Source organism: Capricornis sumatraensis, chromosome 3, assembly GCF_032405125.1.
Source record: "Capricornis sumatraensis isolate serow.1 chromosome 3, serow.2, whole genome shotgun sequence".
NCBI lineage: Eukaryota > Metazoa > Chordata > Mammalia > Artiodactyla > Bovidae > Capricornis > Capricornis sumatraensis.
Window position 1 is genome coordinate 112197764 of NC_091071.1, and position 26198 is coordinate 112223961.

The window sequence follows — 26198 nt, forward strand, 5'->3', positions numbered from 1 at the left end:
GCCACCTGATGTGAAGAGCTGACTCATTTGAAAAGACCCTGGTGCTGGGAAAGATTGAGGGCAGGAGGAGAAGGGGACGACAGAGGATGAGATTGTTGGATGGCATCACCGACTCAATGGACATGGGTTTGGGTGGACTCCGGCAGTTGGTGATGGACAGCGAGGCCTGGCGTGCTGCAATTCATGGGGTCGCAACACGACTAATCAACTGAACTGAACTGAATATTATGGAGAATCCAAAGTATTAAAATCCTTTTTTGTTGTTGTTACTTAGTAACTAAGTCATGTCTAACTTCTTTGCAACCGTGTAGACCATAGCCTGCCAGGCTCCTCTGCCCATGGGATTTCTCACGGACAGAGGCAAGAATTCTGGAGTGGGTTGCCATTTCCTTCTTCAGGGAATCTTCCCAACCCAGGGATCTACCCCAGTCTCCTGTATTTGCAGGTGGATTCTTCACCACTGAGCCACCAGGGAAACCCATTAGAACTCACACTTGAGAGTAAAGGTAGTAAAGATTCAGTTTTCATACTCACACTGGATTTAATCTTGGTATTATTTCACCACATTCTCCTTTGAATATACAACAAGCTGCATGAAATTTTGGATATTGGAAAAGGCATGTGATTTTCCCCCCAGTTTTCTTTGTTTTTCCACCCCTGAGGTCTTTCTTAATGTATCACTTATGCCTGCTATAGATTAAATGATAGTCCTCCCCACATTTCTACATTGAAGCCCTAATAACCAATGTGATGATGTTTGGAGGTAGGGCCTTTGGGAGATAAATGTTTAGATAAGGTCACTAGGGCTGAATCCCCATGATGGGATTAGTGCTCTTACAAAACAACAAAGATATATAAGATCTGTCATCATGCCTGAATCAAGAACTGGGCCTGTGAGGTGAAATCACAGAAAGAGAAACTTCACCCTAGAACCCTATCATGCTGGCACCCTGACCTAGGACTTCTAGTCTCCAGAACCACGGGAAATACCAGTCTCTGGTATTTCATTAGAGCAGCATGAACTGAAACAACACCTGATACGACTTTTCTGATCCTCAAGGTCAGGGTTCACAAGGGCCCCTTGCACTTAAAGGGGCTAATAGCATTTTAAATGATTGGTCTTTCAGAAATGAATTTTTCTTATCTGAAGGCCTTTTAAATCCATTATTATTTGTTATTTGTGAAAAGATAATATTTCTGGGAGTTCCATGCAATGCAAATAAATGTGGTGTAGCTTCTTCTTCTACCACAAAAAATCATTAATACTTTAAGGAAAGCACATTGGGCTCCTTAGCACTCTAAGGAGATGAACAATGTCTCAGACTATTAACAATAATAATAGACTTTCCCTTCTGCTTTTGCAGTGGTCAAAAATTTATGTGAGAAGAGTGAAGAAATTTTATGACAATTTACTTCTTTTTTAAAAAATATAAATTTGTTTATTTTAATTAGAAGCTAATTATTTTACAATATTGTATTGGTTTTGCCATACATCAACATGAATCTGCCACGGGTGTATACGTGTTCCCCATCCTGAACCCCCCTCCCACCTCCACCCTATATCAACCCTCTGGGTCATCCCAGTGTACCAGCCCTGAGCATCCTGTATCATGCATCGAACCTGGACTGGCGACTCATTTCACATATGATATTATACATATTTCAGTGCTATTCTCCCAAATCATCCCACACTCACCCTCTCCCACAGAGTCCAAAAGACTGTTCTATACATCTGTGTCTCTTTTGTTGTCTCACATACATGGTTATCGTTACCATCTCTCTAAATTCCATATATATGCGTTAGTATACTGTATTGGTGTTTTTCTTTCTGGCTTACTTCACTCTGTATAATAGGCTCCAGTTTCATCCATCTCATTAGAACTGATTCAAATGTATTCTTTTTAATGGGTGAGTAATACTCCATTGTGTATATGTACCACAGCTTTCTTATCCATTTGTCTTCTGATGGACATCTAGGTTGCTTCCATGTCCTGGCTGTTATAAACAGTGCTGTGATGAACATTGGGGTATGCATGTCTCTTTCAATTCTGGTTTCCTCAGTGTGCATGCCCAGCAGTGGGATTGCTGGGTCATATGGCAATTCTATTTCCAGTTTTTTAAGTAATCTCCACACTGTTCTCCATAGTGGCTGTACTAGTTTGCATTCCCACCAACAGTGTAAGAGGCTTCCTTTTTCTCCACACCCTCTTCAGCATTTATTGCTTGTAGACTTTAGGATCGCAGCCATTCTGACTGGCGTGAAATGGTACCTCATAGTGGTTTTGATTTGTATTTCTCTGTAATGAGTGATGTTGAATGATCTTTTCATGTGTTTGTTAGTGATCTGTATGTCTTCTTTGGAGAAAGTCTGTTTAGTTCTTTGGCCCATGTTTTGATTGGGTCATTTATTTTTCTGGAATTGAGCTGCAGGTGTTGCTTGTATATTTTTGAGATTAGTTGTTTGTCAATTGCTTCATTTGCTATTATTTCCTCCCATTCTGAAGGCTGTCTTTTCACCTTGCTTATAGTTTCCTTTGTTGTGCAGAAGATTTTAATTTTAATTAGGTCCCATTTGTTTATTTTTGCTTTTATTTCCAATATTCTGGGAGATGAGTCATAGAGGATCCTGCTGTGATGTATGTCAGAGAGTGTTTTGCCTATGTTCTCCTCTAGGAGTTTTATAAATTCTGGACAATTTACTTTTTCTTTCATTCTCTTCAATCTTGGTACCAGTTATAAGTTGGTACTACCTAAGGCCTATATTTGGGTCTTCCCAAAATAGAGATGGCTCAGACAGTAAAGAATCTGCCTGCAATGCAGGAGACTCAGGCTTTATCACTGGGTTGGGAAGATCTCCTGGAGAAGGGAATGGCAACCCACTCCAATATTTTTGCCTGGAGAATTCCATGGACAGAGGAGCCTAGCAGGCTACAATCCATGAGATTGCAAAGGGTTGGACACGACTGAGTGACTAGCACTCACTTTATGGCCTCTATTTAGCAAACAAAAATTGCTCTAAAGTTTTGATATCCAGTGGACAAAAACCAATATTCACATGGAGCTACTTAAATTAGTTAAACTGACATAAAATTAAAAATTTGTTTCCTGAGTTGCACTTGCCACATTTTAAGAGCTCCATAGCCACAGTATACAATATAGAATAGAACTTTACCATCATCATAGAAAGTTTTATCAGAGTTATAGCTGAAAGTTTTATCAGAGTTTTAGCTGAAAGTTTTATCAGAATTTTAGCTGAAAGTTTTAGCTGTGCTAAAGGTGGTTTTGAACATTTAGCTACAGCTGAGAAATGTCTATATATTTAATTCATTTTAACCAAATTAAGTTTGTAATATTATGCCCTATTTATATAAATTAGGGATGTAGTTATTGTGAATGGGATGTAATAATTTAGCAGTATAAAAATCTGTAAGAACTTACTTCCTTTAATAAAATGTTCAAAGTAGTCCCTTTGAGAAAAGGATCAATATAAAGTGACTTACAGTGATAACTGTGAAGATTTTCTATTTCATATTTTTGATTCACTAGCAGGCAAGAAAAACAAATAAAGGTAAAGAGATTAGAAGGAAGAAAAAAATGAGTCATTATTCACATATAATATGATAAGTATGAAAGAATATCTAAAGATTCCACAGCTAAATATTATTTTTAGTAAGAAAATTTATGAATAATTTTGAATCAATATATTTTAAAAAGCAATGTGTTGATATATAAAAGGAAAAATAGAAATTTAAATATCTGATTTCCAATAGCATCAAAATAAAAATACCTGCGACTAAGTCTAAACAAAGATATAAAGAATTTTATGGAAAAACAGAAAAATATTGAGTTTCATTAAAGAAGATATAAATGAATGGAGGCATATACAATGTTTCTGGGATGGAAGAAAGAGTAATATAAAGATGACATTTCTCATCATACTGACCTCCAGATATAATGCAATTCTAATAAAATCTCCAACAATTAGTGTGTGTATACACACATGTGTGCATATGTATGTATGTATTTAAATTGACAGTCAAAATTCCAACATATTTACAATCTTGGGAAGGATAGCTACTACTAAAATATATTTGAAGAAGAAAATAGTGGGAGAATTTACCAGTTGGAAAATATATAATAAAGCTGTAGTAATTAAGAGAAAATGGAATTGTGAAAAAATGTAAATTGATAATGTAACAAAACTGGACCTAGAAGTTGATTGACATAAATATGGCACCTGATAAATCTATCACAGTCTTTGTTCTAGTCAATAAATATATGACATACTGTCTCTCCAAGTGATAAAATATACCCATCCCAAACATTCAGTCATATCAACAAACTCAAGCAACATTTTCCCTGATGAGGTATAGTGAGTTCTAACGTAAATTGCAATTACGGATGCTATTGAACTAAAAACACAAATTATGTACACTATATACATCTAATATATACTGATAATTGGGGTTTAGAAAAAATCTAGTCACAACAAACGCTGTTATTTAGAAAAGAGAAAAATGAGGACCATGTATGATCCATTAGTCTGTAGCAACTCTAAAATTTCATTGAGCAGACATTCCAAAGGACATATATTCTGAGATTAGTGGGTAGGAATAAACTATTAAGGTATGAATCCCACTCCATTTATTCTTCTTAAGTTTATAATATGTGTTTCTGTCGGTTGCCTTGACATGTCTTCTGTGGTCTTGTCTATCAGACACTGTGAAAGGTCTGAGATTCTACCATGTTTGCGGTTAAACATGATAACTGCTATAGTTTCATAGACGTTGATAGAAAACTTGAGTCCTGGAATAGAGGCAAATAATTTTATTATTCACAACAATAGCACTAGCAAGAAAGTCAACATTTTTTTGTGCCTGTCTCCTCCCTCAGTTCCCACAGTGCGACATTAAGAAGACCAGATGATCCTTGAATAATACAGTGGGTTGCATTATTCCAAAAAATATGAATTTAAGGAACACATGTCTTTTATAAGAGGCAGTGAGACTACCTGACTCAGAAACAGACATTATCTTTCTTATTACAGACAGTAAACATTCCAGATTTTTGCCTAAAGAGACATTCTTTCTATTTTCCAAAGCTGTTCACTATGTAAACATCATTGGAAATACAGTCCAGAACTATATAGCCTCTTAACACTTGCCTTTTTATCTTTCTCCTGGGCCAGCTTTGAAGTAGGCATTGCAGAATAAGTCCTCCAGGGAAACTAAGACAGGGGTTAGAAAGACATTTTTAGATTGTTTCTTGATTGTAAAAGGTTTGTGCAGTCAAAATCATTTTTTATTTCAGTATTAGTATGTCTTTGGCAGACAAAAACCTTCAAATTTAGTTTAAAAAAATGTTGCTTGTTACCTATTTGCTTGTATACAACTCCATGTGTCATTAACCATATGCATGGGCTTAGATTAGACATTTCTTTTTATTTGGTTTTATTGTGGATATTCTGAGCCTAATGGTTTGATAAGAGAGCCAACATCCTTACCCTAAAAAAAACAAACAAAAAAAAAAAAACAAAAAAACCTGTTAAGACTACCTGGTTCTTTCAACCCATTCAGGTATTTTAAATATTGGTGTCTGGGTTTAACCTAGATTTCCTAGTTGCCATTATGCTGAGCTCTCATTGGCCTTGGTGGCTCATCAGTTCAGTTCAGTCGCTCAGTTGTGTCTGACTCTTTGCGATTCCATGAATTGCAGCTCGCCAGGCCTCCCTGTCCATCACCATCTCCCGGAGTTCATTCAAACTCACGTCCATCGAGTCAGTGATGTCATCCAGCCATCTCATCCTCTGTCATCCCCTTCTCCTCCTGCCCCTAATCCCTCCCAGCATCAGAGTCTTTTCCAATGAGTCAAGTCTTCGCATGAGGTGGCCAAAGTACTGGAGTTTCAGCTTTAGCATCATTCCTTCCAAAGAAATCCCAGGGCTGATCTCCTTCAGAATGGACTGGTTGGATCTCCTTGCAGTCCAGGGGACTCTCAAGAGTCTTCTCCAGCATCACAGTTCAAAAGCTATGGTGGCTCATAGTATGTCTCAATTTTGTTTTTTATTTTTTAGAATTAATATGTTGCCACACCCAACTCTCCAGTCCCTAAATTTCTGAACTTTATTCTCTTTTATGCCTTCTTGCAAAGGGGAGATTTTTTTTTTTTAACCTTAGAGTAACCATATCAAATGGAACCAAATAGAAGCCAATAAACAAACATTATTAACATTCTTTTTCCCAACTTCTGTTCCTAAAACTATAACTTGTATTAGATCCATTGTCTGCCTTTCAAATCACAGGTGAAAATAGGAACTAGTATCATGCCTCTTCCTTCCATGGACTGTCATGTTTCCAACTCTCAATAGCATATGCTTTTTCCTTACATCCAGGTATATATTTTAGGCTTTTTCAAATTATGATAGGACCCTAAATCTAAGTACCAGTTTCCATAGTACATTCTGTAATTTTCTATAGCAAGCAATCCTCAAAGTCTCAGTTGTTTAAAGAGAGAATACTTTCCTACACATCACATATGTCTTCTGGGTGTAGGTAGGGATTTGTTCTTTCTAATAGTTTCATAGCAACCTAAACAGATAAATCAGCTTCTTTTTGAATGTTGTGGGACACTGAGCCAGAGAAAGAAAAAAGTAGTGGGGGAAGAGGGTCTTGCACTGACGATTAGATGTTCAAACCCAGGAGAGACACAGTTATTTTCTTAGAATTCATATTCTTGACCAGCATGCCTCACTCAACTTCAAAATGTCAGCAAGTATAATTGGTGCCTATGTTTAGATGATTGTTGATGTTTAGTTGCTATATTGTGTCCAACTCTTTTGCAACCCCATGGACTATAGTCTGCTTGTTTCCTCTGTTCATGGGATTTTCCAGGCAAGAATACTGAAGCGGCTTACAATTTCCTTCTCCAGGGGATCTTCCTGACCCAGAGATCCAACTTGCATCTCCTGCATTGGCAGGTGGATGCTTTACCACTGAGACACCTGAAGTCCCATTTAGATGGTAAATAGTGTAATCATAATTTTTATGTGCTCTGGGAAAGTAAAAATTTTGTGTGACTCATTTCATTGCAAAAATCATTTCATTGCAGGGATTAATATGTAATAACAATATATTAATATAAGTAGAAAATTAGAAATGTACAATAGAAGATAATTGTCATAGCAGTTGAAATGTTTATGAAGAATGGGAAAGAGAAAGCACATGGTGTAAGAACAGTATATGGTAGGGGGGCTTGAAAAGTTGCAGAGAGTTCTGTGTCTTCATCTGCTAAGTGGTATGGGTTCAGTTTAGTTCAGTTCAGTTCAGTCGCTCAGTCGTGTCCAACTCTGTGCGGCCCCATGAATCGCAGCACTCTAGGCCTCCCTGTTCATCATCATCTTCCGGAGTTCACACAGACTCACTTCCATCGAGTCAGTGATGCCATCCGGCCATCTCATCCTTGATCGTCCCCTTCTTCTCCTGCCCCCAGTCCCTCCCAGCATCAGAGTTTTTTTCCAAAGAGTCAACTTCTCATGAGGTGGCCAAAGTACTAGAGTTTCAGCTTTAGCATTATTCCTTCCAAAGCAATCCCAGGGCTGATCTCCTTCAGAATGGACTGGTTGGATCTCCTTGCAGTCCAAGGGACTCTTGGGAATCTTCTCCAACACCACAGTTCAAAAGCATCAATTCTTCAGCACTCAGCTTTCTTCGCAATCCAACTCTCACATCCATACATGACCACAGGAAAAATCATAGCCTTGACTAGATGGACGTTAGTCGGCAAAGTAATGTCTCTGCCTGTCAATATGCTATCTAGGTTGGTTATAACTTTTCTTCCAAGGAGTAAGCATCTTTTAATTTCATGGCTGCAGTCACCAGCTGCCGTGATACTGGAGCCCCCAAAAATAAAGTCTGACACTGTTTCCCCATCTATGGTTAGATTCAGAAAATCCAGTGACCTATCCCTTTCAGAATACACATGGGACCTGACGACATGCACATATTGGGTGGGGTGTGGGGTGGGGGGGTTACATGTTCTGTCACCTATAAGGTTGAATGTTCAGCTGAATCCTGCTGCTGGAATATTGCTGCTTCTGCCACAGATGCTGACAGGGCTCTTGAGACCTGAGCTGAATACTCAACAAGAAAAGGAATAATAATACATAAGTTTGGAAATGGAGACTAATAAGCCGAGGTACCAGGAGTTGCTAATAGGGACCTTAGGAGTTGAGTTGAAGAAAGGCATTCTGTGCCTCTTTTGAATAAGTCCTGAACCAACCATGAGCAGGGGACAGATGGGGCTTCTACAAGATCTTTTCTTTACTTGTATGACATGTTTAATCTATATAATAGAATTAGACACAGTGAGACAATATAACATAGCTAAATATGAATTGATTTGAGATTAGGCATATCTGTACTGCAATATCAGTTCTACTATTTATATGTGAATTTAAAAAAGTAATTTATCAATAACCTCAGATATGCAGATGACACCACCCTTATGGCAGAAAGTGAAGAAGAACTAAAAAGCTTCTTGATGAAAGTGAAAGAGGAGAGTGAAAACATTGGCTTAAAGCTCAACATTCAGAAAATGAAGATCATGGCATCTGGTCCCATCACTTCATGGGAAATAGATGGGGAAACAGTGGAAACAGTGTCACACTTTATTTTGGGGGGCTCCAAATCCCTGCAGATGGTGATTCCAGCCATGAAATTAAAAGATGCTTACTCCTTGGAAGAAAAGTTATGACCAACCTAGATAGCATATTCAAAAGCAGAGACATTACTTTACCAACAAAGGTCCGTCTAGTCAAGGCTATGGTTTTTCCTGTGGTTGTGTATGGATGTGAGAGTTGGATTGCGAAGAAAGCTGAGTGCTGAAGAATTGATGCTTTTGAACTGTGGTGTTGAAGAAGACTCCCAAGAGTCCCTTGGACTGCAAGAAGATCCAACCAGTCCATTCTGAAGGAGTTCAGCCCTGGGATTTCTTTGGAGGGAATGATGCTGATGCTGAAACTCCAGTACTTTGCCAACATCATGTGAAGAGTTGACTCATTGGAAAAGACTTTGATGCTGGGAGGGATTGGGGGCAGGAGGAGAAGGGGACGACAGAGGATGAGATGGCTGGATGGCATCACTGACTCGATGGACGTGAATCTGAGTGAACTCCGGGAGTTGGTGATGGACAGGGAGGCCTGGTGTGCTGCGATTCATGGGGTCGCAAGGAGATGGACATGACTGAGCAACTGAACTGAACTGAACTGACTGAAGCATTTTATCTGTAAAAAGCTGTGATACAAATATTCAAATACCAGGGCACTGTGAGTTAATACTTAAGAAGTATCTGAGATAATGAATGGCACAAAGTTGCTATTCAATAAATGTCAACAGCTAGTATTATGATCATTGACAGTATCATTTTTTATTTATAGTCATAGAACCTGATGTTTACTTATATGTCCTCTTTAGAAGTCAGGAAGTCAGTAAATACTTTGTGTTTCCTATTTAATGTGGTATGCTATGTACTTTACTATCTATTCCATATTATTTTTCTATTTTTATACAGTCATTAAAGCAGATAAATAAAGAAAAAATTACACTTTTGTAGAACACACCAGAAACAAGTGTTTAATTATAGAAAAGTACTTTGATTCATAAGACTCAACAATAAAGACAATGAAAATACCACTATATACTTTTTCATAACAGCCACAGTCCAGAACACTGACAGCATCAAATGCTGGCAAGGTTGTGCATCAGTTATTCATTGCTAGTGGGAGTACAAAATGGTAGAGGCATTTTGGATGACAGTTTGGCAGCTTCTTACAAAACAAAATGACTCTTGGCCATACACCCAGCCATCACACTTCCTGGTATTTACCCAAATGTGTTGAAAGCTTCTGTCCACACAAAAATTTTCTTACAGATGTTTATAACAGCTTTATTCACAATTATCAAAACTTGAGATCAAAAAGATTCCCTTCAGGGCTTCACTGGTTGTTCAGTGGTAAAAAATCTGCTTGCCAATGCAGGAGACATGGGTTTGATCCTTGATTCAGCAGGATCCCACGTGCCACGAAGCAACTAAGCTTGTGTGCCATAACTGCTCTAGAACCTGTTAGCCACAGCTCTTGAGACCATGTGCCATGACAATTGAAACCCAAGCACCCTAGAGCCCTTACTCCAAAACAAAAGAAGCCACAATAGTGAGAAGCCTGAGCACCACAATGAGAGAGCTGCTCTCACTCTCTGCAACTAGAGAAAATCCCTTGCACAGCAATGAAGACCCAGCATGGCCAAAAATAAATAAAAATTTTAAAAAAGATACCCTTCAACTGGTAAATTATGAGCAAAGTGTGGCATATCCAGACATACAATATTATTCAGGGGTAAAAATAAATGAGCTATTCAGCCATGAAAAGACATGGAGGAACCTTAAATATATAATATTAAGTGAAATAAGCCAGTCTAAAAAAGGCTACATACTGTACAATTCCATGTATATGGAATTCTGGGATAGAAAAAACTACAGAGATGGTAAAAGGATCAGTGGTCTCCAGAAGCTGGAAGAGGTGGGAGTGAAGAAAAGAATGGATAAACAGCACAGAAGATTATGAGAGTAAAAATTATTCCATATGATACTACAATGGTAGATAAAGGTCATTATACATTTGTCAAAATCCACTGAATGTAATATGGACATGAACTTGAACAAACTTCAGAAGATAGTGGAGGACAGGGAAGCTTGGGGTGCTGCAGTCCATGGGGTCTCAAAGAGTCAAACATGACAGAGAAAGAACAACAGCAACAACTGAATGTAAAACAACAAGCTATATACAACTAAAATACAAATCAAAGACTGAAAAGTTAATGATGTATCAATGTAGGTTTATGATTGTAACCAGTGTATACTGTCGGGAGGTGGGAAGTTCATAGCAAGTGAGGTTTTGTTGAAATAAGGCTACACGGGAGTTCTCTATACTTTCTGTTCAGTTTTGCTATGAACCTAAAATTACTCTAAAAAAGAATATTGATTAATTTAAAAAAGAACTGAAATTGAAAAAAAATATTAAAAAATTGTTACAAAATTATTTGCTACTTTGATTAGTTGTATGTCTTTATTGATTCTCGTGGCAAGATATATAGGATAAACTGCTCCAGTGAAGAATCATTCAATTAATCACAGGGAAATGAGGCAAACAGAAAGTTAATCTTACATTAAATTATTTGAAACATTCCCTGTTCCATAAAACCAGGCCAAGGAACGCTGACATATACTTCATCTCTCTTCATTCATCTTGCTTCTTTAGAGGGAGATGTGCATAATTAAATTCAAGTTGTCAGTATTTCCAGAAATATGTAGCAAAATAAGACATTCATGTCACTTTGTCTTTCTGATAACTTCCTGGAAAGTTATTCAATTAAATAGGCTAACACGCTGTTATAATGGGAGACGTCTCTATGTAAGTTGCCACAAGGCAGAGTGACTTAAATCAGGCTGCTAGTGTTGCCTCTGAGCCAAGTTTTGACAGGATTTTTAACTTTCTCTCTCTTATTTTTTTTCCCCCATGGAGTTTTGGCTTTTCAAAATGTGACAGTGAAACAGAAGAGGCTGCAGTTGATTCTGTTCCAAAAAAGGAAAACATCTGGAAGTAGGAAAGTAGACAATGGGTGCATGTATGATCTACTTGATACATGCTGTGCCAGGAAGAATTCCTTGCTAGACCTCCCTTTCTTCGTCCTCTCTAATAATATAGTCATCCCGCAGTATTCGCAGGGGATTTATTCTAGGATCCTTGCAGATAATCTGCAGATGCTTAAGTCTCTTATATAAAGTAGCAGTGTTTGTATATAACCTATGCTCATCATCTCATATATTTTATCTCTGTGCGTGTGTGCTAATTCACTTGAGGTGTGTCTGACTACATGACCCTATGGTCTATAGCCTGCCAAGCTCCTCTGTCCATGGGATTCTCCAGGCAAGAATACTGGAGTGAGTTGCCATGCCTCCTCCAGGGGATCTACTCAACCCAGGGATCCAACCCAAGTCACAGATATCTCCTGCATCAAGAACTGGCAGGACACTAGCACCACCTTTTATCTCTAGATTACTTATGATACTTAATATAATTACTATGTAAATAATTGTAAATACAATGCAAATGTTGAAAACTATTGCCAATGAGTAGCAAGTACAAGTGTTAATTTTGTTTTTTTCTTTCATTCATTTCTGTTTGTTTTCCTAACTGGGTAATGCAGCATGTAGGATCTTAGTTCCTAGACCAGGGATCAAACCTGCGCCTCCTGCTGTGATAGTCTGGAGTCTTTACCACTGGATCACCAGAGAAATCCCGAGGTTCAAGTTTTGCTTTTTGGAACTATCTGGATTTTTTTTCCAAATATTTTTGTTAGGATGTTGGTTGAATCTGAGGATGCAGAACCCATAGATAAAGAGGTTAACTGTACTGAAGCTGTGGCTGGTAAACATTTTTCCTTTGCTGCTGTCTCCAGATTAGACTTTGTTAATAAAAACAGCTAGAGGGGGCACTGTAGGGCTTTTCCCTTCTTCTGATGTGTTATTTTTGATAGCAGGAGACCCAGTAAGTCAGCTTGTTGGAGGTCTAACAGCACTGGTTTTAGGGACCTTTGTAGACTAGCTATGGTTCTCACATCCATCAAGTTTTCACCACTGGACAAGCCACTCTTGCATCTGAGCTCTGGGTTGTCCTCTCTGACAGGTTTCTTCAGCCCTGGGAGGCTGGTGTTCTAGTGCAGCCATACTTTTTACAGAGATCTGAATTTAAGTTGGGGGATAGAAAGATACATTAAGTCTGTCCACTTCTTATTCTCATTTCCTGGGTTTTCAGGAGAGTAGTAGCTGAGATATGCATTTAAAACTTCTATATAACTTATAATTTTCTTTTAACCTTTAATTACCTAGCTAACAGTTTTCTTTCTCAAATTCCTGGTAGTGCTTATATTTTCTAACTAGACGCTGATTGATACACACATATTAAATATAACTACTGTCAATGAAAAAAAATGTTGCCTCCTATATAGGTGAACAAAGAATGTTACAGTCAGCAAGCCATCATCACATTACAACTGCACTCACAGCCTGGAGGGAACCTAGAAAAGGAACAGAATGCCTGTCATTAAGCTATCAGCCCCTGTAGCCACCCTCCAAAGTTGCACCCTGAGGAGACTCAATATGAGAAAGCACAAGATACTCATCCTAGAGCTGAGATGCATATCAAAGGAATGATTTCAGTAAGCCCAGACTCTGGCATCTTCCCATGCATAGAAAAGTGCTAAATTCATTGACTTGAAATGTCTGGTTTTCTTTATATTTTATAATATTTTGACGTTCAACTACCTGGTATTTGTTGCAAAATCTCCTATATAACCTTTCCTCTTTGAAATAGTTTCACAGAACTGAGAGGCTGTGTCCAAGGTTTAAGTCCTCAGTTTTGTTCATCAAATAAAACATAATTCTCAATTTTCAGGTTGTGCATTTTATTTTAATCAGCACTGCTTAGTAATAGGAAGTCCAAACACAGTGATATGAAACAAATTATTTGAAGAGTGGTGGCTAGGGCAATAAACCTTATTCTCTCACAATCTTGCTTTGTAACAATGCAACTATTTAAATGGAGCGCTCATTTCATCAATGAGAACTAATGAAAAATTAGTATCTACTAAGATGGGGAAACAATGGAAACAGTGACAGACTTTATTTTGGGGGGCTCCAAAATCACTGTAGATGGTTACTGCAGCCATGAAATTAAAAGACACTTGCTCCTTAGAAGAAAATTTATGACCAAGCTAGACAGTATATTAAAAAGCAGAGACATTACTTTGTCAACAAAGTTCCATCTAGTCAAGGCTATGGTTTTTCCAGTAGTCATGTATGGATGTAAGAGTTGGACCAGAAAGAAAACTGAGCACCAAAGAACTGATGCTTTTGAACTGTGGTGTTGGAGAAGACTCCGGAGAGTCCCTTGGACTGCAAGGAAATCAAACCAGTCTGTTCTAAAGGAAATCAGTCCTGAATATTCATTGGAAGGACTGATGCTGAAACTCCAATACTTTGGCCATGTGATATGAAGAACTGACTCATTAGAAAAGATCCTGTTGCTGGAAATGATTGAAGGTGGGAGGAGAAGTGGATGACATAGGATGACATGGCTGAAAGGCATCACTGACTCAATGGACATGAGTTTGAGTAAGCTCCAGGAGTTCCTGATGGACAGGGAAGACTGGTGTACTGCAGTCCATGGGGCCACAAAGTATTGGACATGACTGAATGACTGATGCTTACTCCTTGGAAGAAAAGTTATGACCAACCTAGACAGCATATTCAAAAGCAGAGACATTACTTTGCCGACTAAGGTCTGTCTAGTCAAGGCTATGGTTTTTCCAGTGGTCATGTATGGATGTGAGAGTTGGACTGTAAAGAAGGCTGAGCACCGAAGAATTGATGCTTTTGAACCGTGGTGTTGGAGAAGACTCTTGAGAGTCCCTTGGACTGCAAGGAGATCCAACCAGTCCATTCTGAAGGAGATCGGCCCTGGGATTTCTTTGGAAGGAATGATGCTAAAGTTGAAACTCCAGTACTTTGGCCACCTCATGAGAAGAGTTGACTCATTGGAAAAGACTGTGATGTTGGGAGGGATTGGGGGCAGGAGGAGAAGGGGACCACAGAGGATGAGATGGTTGGATGGCATCACTGACTCAATGGACGTGAGTCTGAGTGAACTCCAGGAGTTGGTGCTGGACAGGGAGGCCTGGCATGCTGCAATTCGTGGGGTCACAGAGAGTCGGACACAACTGAGCAACTGAACTGAACTGAGCGACTGAACTGAAGAGATATATTCCAACTGTTAATAAAGGATATGTTTGTATATGTGTGTGTGTGTGTGTGCGTGCATTTTTACTACAGGATCTCGGAAGACAAACCCACTAATTTTTTTTTTAGATTTCAATTTATTTTTTGTAGTGTTCCATGTGTTGTGTGTGCTTGAGTCACTTCAGTAGTGTCTGACTGTGTTACACTGTGGACTGTAGCCTGCCTACACTATGGACTGCTCCTTTGTCCATGGGATTCTCCAGGCAAGAATACTGGAATGAGTTGTCATGCCCTCCTCCAGGGAATCTTCCAGACCCAGGGGTGAAACCTGCATCTCTTAGGTATTCTGCACTGGCAGTCAGGATCTTTACCAGTAGCGTCACCTGGGAAACCCACATGCGTTGTTAGATTTATTTATCTAATCTATACTATCTTCTAGTTTCTTGAAACAATAATATATTCTGCTGTATAATAATTCTACTTTCCTTATTGCTACTGGCGTTTAGTCACTAAGTTGTATCTGACTCTTTGCGACCTCACAGACTGTAGTCCACCAGCTCCTCTGTCCATGGGATTTCCCAGGCAAGAACACTAGAGTGGGTTGCAATTTTCTTTTCCAGGGGATCTTCCCTTATTAGTAAAATGTATAAAAGGAGATTATCCAGCCACTACCACCTACATGCATTGTTTAATTGTTCATTTAATTGTCTTACTTTCACCAGTATGAGTATTGCAATTTACCTCACGCATAGAAGTTAAGCAGTTTGGGGAAAGAAATGCATATCTTGTCTGGTGGACAGAATAAATTGTAGAATTCTCAGTAGCTTTGGTGCTGCTTCTTCTACGTATGTATTTTCTAAGGTAAAATCACTGATTATTTGTTAGGTGAATTTTAATGTATGGGGATAAGTTTCCCGAAGGAAGAGAATTTTTGCAATTCTGCTTTATTTACCACAATGAAGAGCATCAAGTGCCTGCTTGCTAAATGGTTGATCCCTCTTAGAACTGTAAAAATATAGCAATAATTCAAAATTCCAATATCCTGAATTTGCCCTTATTCACGGTAAAATATTACTCCGTTCTTTTGACTTTGACTTTCTTCAGTTCTAACCCTTCCTCTCATTTTACACTACTTCAAATTACATATTATCTACTTCTTTAATTAATGTCCTTGTTATTGCCCTCACCCCACTCTGTTCAATGACTTTAAAAATTTTAGGAGGACCATAATAATAATAGAAACAACTCACTCGTCTGTATTTGTGTTCTGATATAGGTTTATATCATGACTGCCTTTCCTTTAACATCTGTATAATGACTGCCTTTCCTTTAACATATCATCTTGATCATCTTTCTTAAATGCTTTGAGCCTTTCTTTAGATAATAGTAATAATATGGTCTATGTGATACTTAATTTTGTAATTATATGAGGCAGGGTTCTGAAAGATAATGCTGTGTAACAAAGAGTTCCATAATTTCAACAAGCATCTACTTATTGGCCAAATCTCTGAGGTTTTCTGGGATAGTTCTACTGAGGATATGGTCCAGGTTCAAGTCAGTTTCATGTCTTTCATTCAAGGACCTGCAACTACCCTGATATAATCCTATTATGATAGATGATAAAATCCAAGGCAGGCCTCTTGTGTGTGTGTGTGTGTGTGTGTGTGTGTGTGTGTGCGAGTGCTTGATCACTTCAGTCATATCTGATTCTTTGCAGCCCCAAAGATCATAGCCCAATAGGCTCCTCTGTCTATGGGATTTTCCCAGCAAGAACACTGGAATGGGTTGCCATGTCCTCCTCCAGGTGATATTCCCATCCCAGGGATAAATCTCTCATCTCCTGTGTCTCCTGCATTGCAGGCAGATTCTTTATTGATGAGCTACTGGGGAAGCCCTGCCAAAACCTAAGAGGCCACACTAAACCAATATTTAAATAAACATATTTAAAAGTTTTATTTATATTACCTCCACTAGTATTTCTTGAATAAGCCTCTATTTTGTTTCTTGTGAATAGGTCCCACTCCATTGTTCCCAATGACTCTTTCCTCTGGCCTATGAGAGCAAACGTGTTAAATAATGTAGTCTCTACTTATACATTACCTCATGCTATGAATAATGTTATATATAGTGTGTATTTACATATTCCAGATGTTCAATCTGGTTTTAGAAAAGGCAGAGGAACCAGAGATCAAACTGACAACATCTGCCGGGTCATGGAAAAAGCAAGATAGTTCCAGAAAATAATCTATTTCTGCGTTATTGACTATGCCAAAGCCTTTGACCATGTGGATCACAATAAACTGTGGAAAATTCTGAAAGAGATGGGAATACCAGACCACCTGACCTGCCTCTTGAGAAACCTTTATGCAGGTCAGGAAGCAACAGTTAGAAGTGGACATGGAACAACAGACTGGTTCCAAATAGGAAAAGGAGTACATCAAGCCTGTATATTGTCACCCTGCTTATTTAACTTACATGTAGAATACATCATGAGAAATGCTGGGCTGGAAGAAGCACAAGCTGGAATAAAGATTGCCAGGAGAAATATCAATAACCTCAGATATGCAGATGACACCACCCTTATGGCAGAAAGTGAAGAGGAACTAAAAAGCCTCTTGATGAAAGTAAAAGAGGAGAGTGAAAAAGTTGGCTTAAAGCTCAACATTCAGAAAACAAAAATCATGGCATCCGGTTTCATCACTTCATGGTAAATAAATGGAGAAACAGAGGAAACAGTGTCAGACTTTATTTTTGGGGGCTCCAAAATCACTGCAGATGGTGACTGCAGCCATGAAATTAAAACATGCTTACTCCTTGGAAGGAAAGTTATGACTAACCTAGATAGTATATTAAAAAGCAGAGACATTACTTTGCTAACAAAGATCTGTCTAGTCAAGGTTACGGTTTTTCCATTGGTCATGTATGGATGTGAGAGTTGGACTGTGAAGAAAGCTGAGTGCCGAAGAATTGATGCTTTGGTTTTTTGTTTTTTTGTTTATATATATATATATATATATATATTATATTTAATTTTAAAATCTTTAATTCTTACATGTGTTCCCAAACATGAACCCCCCTCCCACCTCCCTTCTTGAACTGTGGTGTTGGAGAAGACTCTTGAGAGTCCCTTGGAGTACAAGGAGATCCAACCAGTCCATCCTAAGGAGATCAGTCCTGGGTGTTCATTGGAAGGAATGATGCCAAAGCTGAAACTCCAATACTTTGGCCACCTCATGCAAAGAGCTGACTCATTGGAAAAGACCCTGATGCTGGGAGGGATTGGGGGCAGGAGGAGAAGGGGATGACAGAGGATGAGATGACTGGATGGCATCAGCGACTCGATGGATGTGAGTCTGAGTGAACTCCAGGAGTTGGTGATGGACAGGGAAGCCTGGCGTGCTGCTATTCATGGAGTCTCAAAGAGTCGGACACAACTGAGTGACTGAACTGAACTGAGCTGATAATATGTATATGTGCATACATTATACATTACCTCACATTATTTATAATGTATAATGTTAGTAATTATACATTACTTATAAATTACTTCATGTTGCTCTCTTCTACATCCAATCTTGCAAAAGACTTTCTTTGATAGCAGCCAGCGTATAACACTACTGCAAAAGAAATTGTGTGTTTGTATGTGTGTACGCACTGCAATAAGCCTGTGAAAATACTTACTTTCTTATAAGTCACCAGGAAAATGAAAACAAAAGCATAAGAAATGTGACAACATTCTCACCTATCCATTTGTCAAAACAGTTTGTATCTGCTGTAGAATCTGCAGAGAAACTGCCACTCATTCACACAATTGTATGATGTTGAGAGTATAAATCGCTAAATCTTTAAGAGAGCAGCTTGCCAGCATCTGTAGTAAAAAGTATGGATCATTTGAATATTTACTGGGAATTTATCTAGTGGATACACTGACAAAAAATGTCAAGTTATTTATGTGAATTGTTTATTGCAGCATATTTGCAATGACAAAACTTTAAGTAATCTAAATTTCCATTAATGTATCATTCTTCAAATATAGAATGTTATCTACAACAGAAACATCCACAATTATTGAAAGGAATTAGTGGATCAATGTTAACATACATGAGACTAAGTCAAAGATATATTCTTAAAGGGAAAGAAAAAAGTAAAGGATAAGGTATAGTGAATAATTGTTTATGTATTAAAAAAGTTCAAGCACTGATTTGTTGACAAATACACATGCTATAATAGGGAAGAAAAAATCTGACTCTACGTTGGATCTGTTTGTTTTACCTTAACATTTGTATTCTATTGCTTTTTCTAATTCTAAAAGTTAATCAATAAAGGGATGATGCTTATAGCTTAAAGTTTCCATAATGGTCCATTTGTGTATCAGTCAGAGTCTAGAAGTTGCCTATAGCTTAAAGTAGTCACTAGTGGCTCCTTTGTAGCCCATCTTGACAAGGACTACCTGGGAATGGCTGCAGGAAAGTAGAAATTAACACATCCTCACTCCCCAGCTCCCAGTCTGGTAGGAAGCAGGAAATAGTTGCAACCACCTATCACCTTTTTTTTTTTTCAACTTTACTTCCTCACCTCTGCATCTTTCTCTATAAAAGAAACTAATATCCAAACCCAGACAAGATGGCTTCTAGGGTCACTAGTCCACCATCTTCTCGGGCTATTAACTTTCTGAATAAAGTCACTATTTCTGGCCCCAACAGCTCATCTTTCCATTTACTGGCCTACTGTGCCATGAAGAGAATGAGCTTGGACTCGGTAATAATGCTACACCAACAAACAGACACATGTTTTCATTCCATTGGAGGGAAACAAAAGGAAAAGTTAACAAGCTTTGATTTTGGGGAGAATGTCTACTCCTCAAAATTTTTACAATGAGTTCAGTTCAGTTCAGTTCAGTCACTCAGTCGTGTGTGACTCTTTGTGACCCCATGAACTGCAGCATGCCAGGCCTCCCTGTCCATCACCAACTCCCAGAGTTCGCCCAAACTCATGTCCATTGAGTCGGTGATGCTATCCAGCCATCTCATCCTCTGTCGTCCCCTTCTCCTCCTGCCCCCAATCCCTCCCAGCATCAGAGTCTTTTCTTTTTACTCACAATGAGTAAATATTACTTAAAATTAAAAAATGAAATTAGAAAATAAAGTTACTCTGCCTAGCGTGAGAAACATGCTCACCAGCCTAAAACCAGAGAATGGACTGGGAGACACATGGTGCAGTGGGAAGTGAGGCTTTAATGACGGTCTTGCAAGATGGAGTGCCTGGTGGTCAGGCAGACCCAGAGTTACTACACGAGTAAGTTATCCTAGCACTCAAGTCCCTCCCCAGTTCCTCATTGGGTGAGTACTATGGGGTGAACAATCTTCCTGAATGTGGCCTAGGTTTGTTCCCTCCCTCTTTATGAGCTGGCCCCTCGGTGACACCTTGTCTTCTCCTTTCCTGCACACCTATTCCTGTTCTTATGTTTTAAATTCACCAATAGGACGAGCCTGCTCAAAACCCTAATCCCGTTCTTATAAGGAGCGGCTATAAATACAGATGAAGCTTTGCTCGCTTGTCTGCTGCTCACCTCCTGGTATGCAGCAGGGTTCTCAACAGATCACAGACCAGGACCAGTGCCAGCTCATGCATGGCCCAGGAGTTGGGAACCTCTGCTCTACTGCTCTATTGTACTTCATTTGTGGCTCTTTCCTACCCCGCCTTTCTTATTAGAATATCAAGAAAATAGAAACTATCACCTCTGTCTGAGAGGCCAAAATTTTTTCCTGTGTTTCTAATGGAGGTTCAATAAAAATACACAATTCCTTTTTTAATGAAACTGAAGGCAAGTGTTAAGAATTTAGCTAACTACATCCAAGGAAAGTTTTTCTTCCTGAATCTTGAGAATTTCTTTTTGCTAGATAAGTAGATAAATTTAATGGTGAGAATTAGGATGTGGAAGCCCTTCTCACATCAATCTTAATACCAATTTGGAAAAGCAATCTGCTTTTTCATATATGTTGATAGTGCATTATCGTGGTTACTAGCTCATAAAACAAATCAACATAGGTTAGTCACATTCAGCTGTACATTGCCTGTGGAATCCTTGTATTTTCCTTATTTTTCCAAGTATAGGCATCAGCAGATTTGCAAGCCACACTCTTTGCCTCTACAGTAGATATTTTTTGGGGTCTTCAGGATCCTGCTGCTGAAGAAATTTTCTTATTTTTGGATAAGAAAAAATGTTTAAATATAAGTAATAAATACACATAGATCACCAACTTTCTCATACATGCTCTGTTAAAAACAAAAACAAACCCAGACTTGGTTAGGAGAGACTTTACACTAAGGGAGGAAGTGATCAGTGCAGCAAGGAGATCATTCTGACTATTGGATACCAAGTGCCTCAAAGGTTCTGCAACGGCACTTTTCTTTAATAGAAAAGAGTGAACAGGACTACAAATAATTGGGTGTGGGGAAATGAAACAAAAAGTTGTGATGTGATTGGACAGTAGATTCAGTATTGTTTTATTCTGAGGCCAGTCTCTTCTCAGGGGTGCTGTTAAGGAGGAATTGGATGCTGTCTCAGGCTGAGGGTGGACCCAAGTTCAGAGGCCCAAGGAAAAGAAGTTTCGTTAACAAGCCATGGAAGTAAACACAGACCAATTAAATCAGATAGGCAAACGTTATTTATTCAGAGATTGCCAGAGCAAGGGAGGCAGCCACTGTCACTTGGATTTGGCTGAAGCAGGCAGAGACATGGGAAAGCTTTATAGTAGAAAAAGTAGAAGTCTTCAGATGTGCCCTGATTTGAAGCTGTTGGCATGAGGAAGCCATGGGGCAGGTTCACTAGAAGTGAGGTTTCCTATGTGATTAGTTAAGTGTGCATATTTGACTTTCTCTGCTTGGTCCTAAATTGAAAACAGGCACAAAAATTAGGTTCGGTATCAGTTATTAACCAAGTCCTGGCCATTTGGGGATGATTTTTACAGAAGTTATTGTTTAGTTTTGTGGACTGTCACTAGAGATAGCAATCAGACTAGGCTGGCTTCCTGGGTTGTTTGTTGTAGACAAAAGTTAGGTTTACTGAGCAAGTGTCTCATATATGGTCTGGTCACTTTTATATATGGTCTGGTTCATTTGTATATTCCTCATGTCAAAGCATTTTGTTTTGATAAATCAATCAGGACATAACAATTCAGTAAATCATTTATTAGTTAAGAATGGGAATTTGGAAGGCCTATGTTTGGGCTTTTCATAGGTAAACACAGGACATATCTGGGTATATATTAAAGCAATTTAGGAGAAGTATGACTGGTTTTCTGAAGTAAGCCATTTCCAGGAACATAAAAGTGTGTGTAAATATGTGTGTGTGGTGGGCGTGGTTCTTAATCTTTGCTGTTTTCCAGCATACTTGGACTCAGATAAAATCCAGCATTCTCATTCCTGACCATTATTGTTACAGCCATCTTCATATATATGTGGAGAGATATGTATTACTGATGGACACAGATGCCTCATAGAAGTTAATCTGAACATGTCTATTGTATATACACATTTATTTCATCTCAAAAGACAAAATATTTCATTTTCTTCTTAGTGTGAAGGACACTGACATCTTTTTATTCAACCCTGAGTTTCGATGATTGACCTGAGAGTCTTGTAAAAGTTCAGGGAGCTCTGCTTGAAACAGAAATAATAGACACTCAGTCTCAGTTCAGTTGCTCAGTCATCCCCGACTCTTTGCAGCCCCATGAACTGCAGCACGACAGGTCTCCCTGTCCATCACCAACTCCTAGAGTTTATCAAAACTCATGTCCATTGAGTCGGTGATGCCATTCAACCATCTCATCCTCTGTCATCCCCTGCTCCTCCTGCCTTCAATCTTTCCCAGCATCAGGGTCTTTTCAAATGAGTCAGCTCTTCATATCAGGTGGCCCAAATACTGGAGCTTCAGCTTCAACATCAGTCCTTCCAATGAACACCCAGGACTGATTTCCTTTAGTATGGACTGGTTGGATCTCTTTGAAGTTCAAGGGACTCTCAAGAGTGTTCTCCAATGCCACAGTTCAAAAGCATCAATACTTCTGCACTCAGCTTTATTTATAGTCCAACTCTCGCATCCATACATGACCAATGGAAAAACCATAGCCTTGATGAGATGGATCTTTGTTGACAAAGTAATGTCTATGCTTCTTAATATACTGCCAGGGTTGGTCATGTCTTTGGTTTTGAATATGCTATCTAGGTTGGTCATCACTTTTCTTCCAAGGAGTAAGTGTCTTTTAATTTCATGGCTGCAGTCACCATCTGCAGTGATTTTGGAGCCCCAAAAAATAAAGTCTGACTCTGTTTCCACTGTTTCCCCATCTATTTCCCATGAAGTGATGGGACCAGATGCCATGATCTTCATTTTCTGAATGTTGAGCTTTAAGCCAACTTTTTCATTCTCCTCTTTCACTTTCATCAAGAGGCTTTTTAGTTCCTCTTCACTTTCTGCCATAAGGGTGGTGTCATCTGCATATCTGAGGTTCTTGATATTTCTCCCGGCAATCCTGATTCCAGCTTGTGTTTCTTCCAGTCCAGCGTTTCTCATGATATACTCTGCATATAAGTTAAATAAGCAGGGTTAAGTTAAATAAGCAGGTTAACCTCTTCCCAATCTTCCATTTATTCATTTTGCCTCTACAATAAACGCATAGCAGCTAGACTGACCTAGCATATTCTACAAAGCTTTTCAGGTTTTGTTTTTACTTTTTGTTTGTTTCTTTTTAGTTTTCAGTTTTATTTTTTGTATTTTTACCCCAAACATTACTTTGTTCAAACGTTATTTGTTATTTGAATAACAAAGCTGTCACAGATATTGTTATGTGCCCCATGTAAATTCCCTTATCTTCAATGACTTGATGTAAACTCACCTGACTTCCAGCTGCTAGAATCTATATTCCTTTACTGAGCTCCTTGTCTGGCTAACAAGCAAGATTCACACCCTAAGCAGGTGACCATCTCTGCTGAGGAATAAGGGCCACTTGGGAGCAGTGCTTAACCAATGTTTAAAGGGAGGTGGTGAAAAAATACACCCATCTCCTTGAACTTCAGGTGGGATAATTGGGAGGCATGACCTTCCCATTGGCTTCTTGGGTTTCCCCAGCAGAATTAAGCTTCAGGGATCCACATGGTAGGTAGCTGTGTAATGTGCCTTCCTGTCCTTTTCTTACTACCCATCCCTTACTAACCATTTCCTTCACGTGTCACATAAACTAGTTACAAAAGATCCTGACCCTAAGTTCTATCACTGAGGAACTCAAGCTAAGGCAAAAATCAGCAGAGCAAATTATTTTATATAATGTAAATATATCTCCATTAAATCCTCAGGTTATAAGAATGTTAGGACAAAAACAACCTGTCTGGTAATTGATTGGCTCTCTGAAATCACTGTTTGGATCTAGAGAGAGATAAAGAGAAAGGGAAAGAGAAAGTGTATGTGTGCGTGTGTGTAGGTGTTTGGGTATTTTAGTGAATATGAGAAATAAGACTCATTCTGATGGAGTCATTTTCAAGAAGTGAGGGGTGCTGTGAGCAGCAGCTCATAGTTGAAGTTAGTGATATGGGCATGTGGACTGAGCCATCACTCTGACCTCCTCTCCATATGCGCTGCACAGCTGGTCAGGCTGCTGGAGGAGCCTTCTGTAGTGAGACAGCCTGCTGGGCTTGAGATAAAACACACCTGCTCTTCATTGCTTCCTTCTGGGACCTTCTATGCTAAATGAGATCATCTCTTTCTCAATAAACCCTGGGCTCAATGACGGGCATCCAGCAGGCAGTGGGTGCCAGGACTGAAAAGAAAAAAAGCCAAGATCTGCAGAGGGAAATTGATAGGACATTATTCTAAGTGAAAAGAGGGTTGTATCTGCCAATTTATACTAGTCTCATACCCACTAGTGTTACTGAGACATCACAACCATTAAAATAATTTCAGGAGGAAAAATACGCTCAATCCTCAAAGCACCACAGATTTGCATTTGGTTCCAGTGGTCCACTGCCCATTGCATGGCATAATATTGGGGTCCTTTAAGTGAAAATGTTAGGGAGACCTACTGAAAAATCTAATTGCTCTATAAGTTGATCACCAGTCTCCTTAAAATTCAAAGTATATTTAAGCAGTATTTTTACCTATGAAAATCTAAAATAATCCAGCCAAGAGTACTCTGTGATTTAAATTCTCCCAGATTTGTTTTTCATGTGCATTTCCTGTTTATAGACTCTAAGGGTCAGAAATTCCCATTCAGGAATGTTAGATGGTTCTTGAAAAAATGTAATTCTTGCCTGATATAAGCATTTCTAATAGATTCATTGTTTCATGGTGTCTCAGAAGCTGTTACTGAGAGTTGCTGTCTCTTATAAGCCAGAACAATCTGAAATTTAGGAGGGTGGACAGAGACCACATCCTTTAAATAGCTCTGGGCTAGAGAAACCCTCCCCCTATTTCAATTTCTCTGCTTGAGCTTCTTTGCAAAGTTTAGCTTATTGCCCCCACCCTAGGAGAGACAGCACAACTCTTGCATGATCATTCTGATATGTGCTCAGCAGGACTGGGATTTACAGAAGCATTAAACATGAATTATTTCTATTTTCTCTAGCTAGTTCTTGTTGATTCCCAGGTGTTCTGATTATCATTGATTCAGAAGCCTGGTTTACAATGAGGCCACATTTGGACAGAAGTGACTGTCATTTACACATTTTGGAAAACCAAACACAAGAAGGAGAGAGGCTTTCATAATTTTTCTCTAAGACTTTCATAATTTTTCTCTAAGTTTCTGTGTTAGTCTTCAAGAAGTCATTACATGATGGTGTTTTCTTCCCTTCGTATTGAAAAGTGAAGAGCAATATGCTAACTTCAGACCAAGTGAGAAGTGTTTTCAATACTTTACTATAGCTCCTTTGATGACAACTTCAATCAGGAGTTGCTTATAAATATCTGTGTGCATCATTTTGAGAAAGAGAAACTCATAGCATTGCTAAACTTGCCTCAGCAATATTCAGTAGAGATCTAATGCAGGACACATATGTGATTTCATATTCTCTAGTTGCCACGTTAAAAAGTTTCTTAAAAGGTAAAATTAATTTAATGGTATTTCAATAATTTAGTATTTGATATCTTATAATTTAATCATATAAATTTATTAATGAGATATTTTGCATTATATGTTATTAAACCTTTGAAACCTGGTATGTAATTTACAATTACAGCACATCCCAGCTTGGACTAGCCACATTACAAGAGCTCAATAGCCACACATGGCTAGTAGCTATCAAGGCAGACAGCAGATTGATGTGGTATCTAGCTAAAAAAATCTGAGAATGAAAAG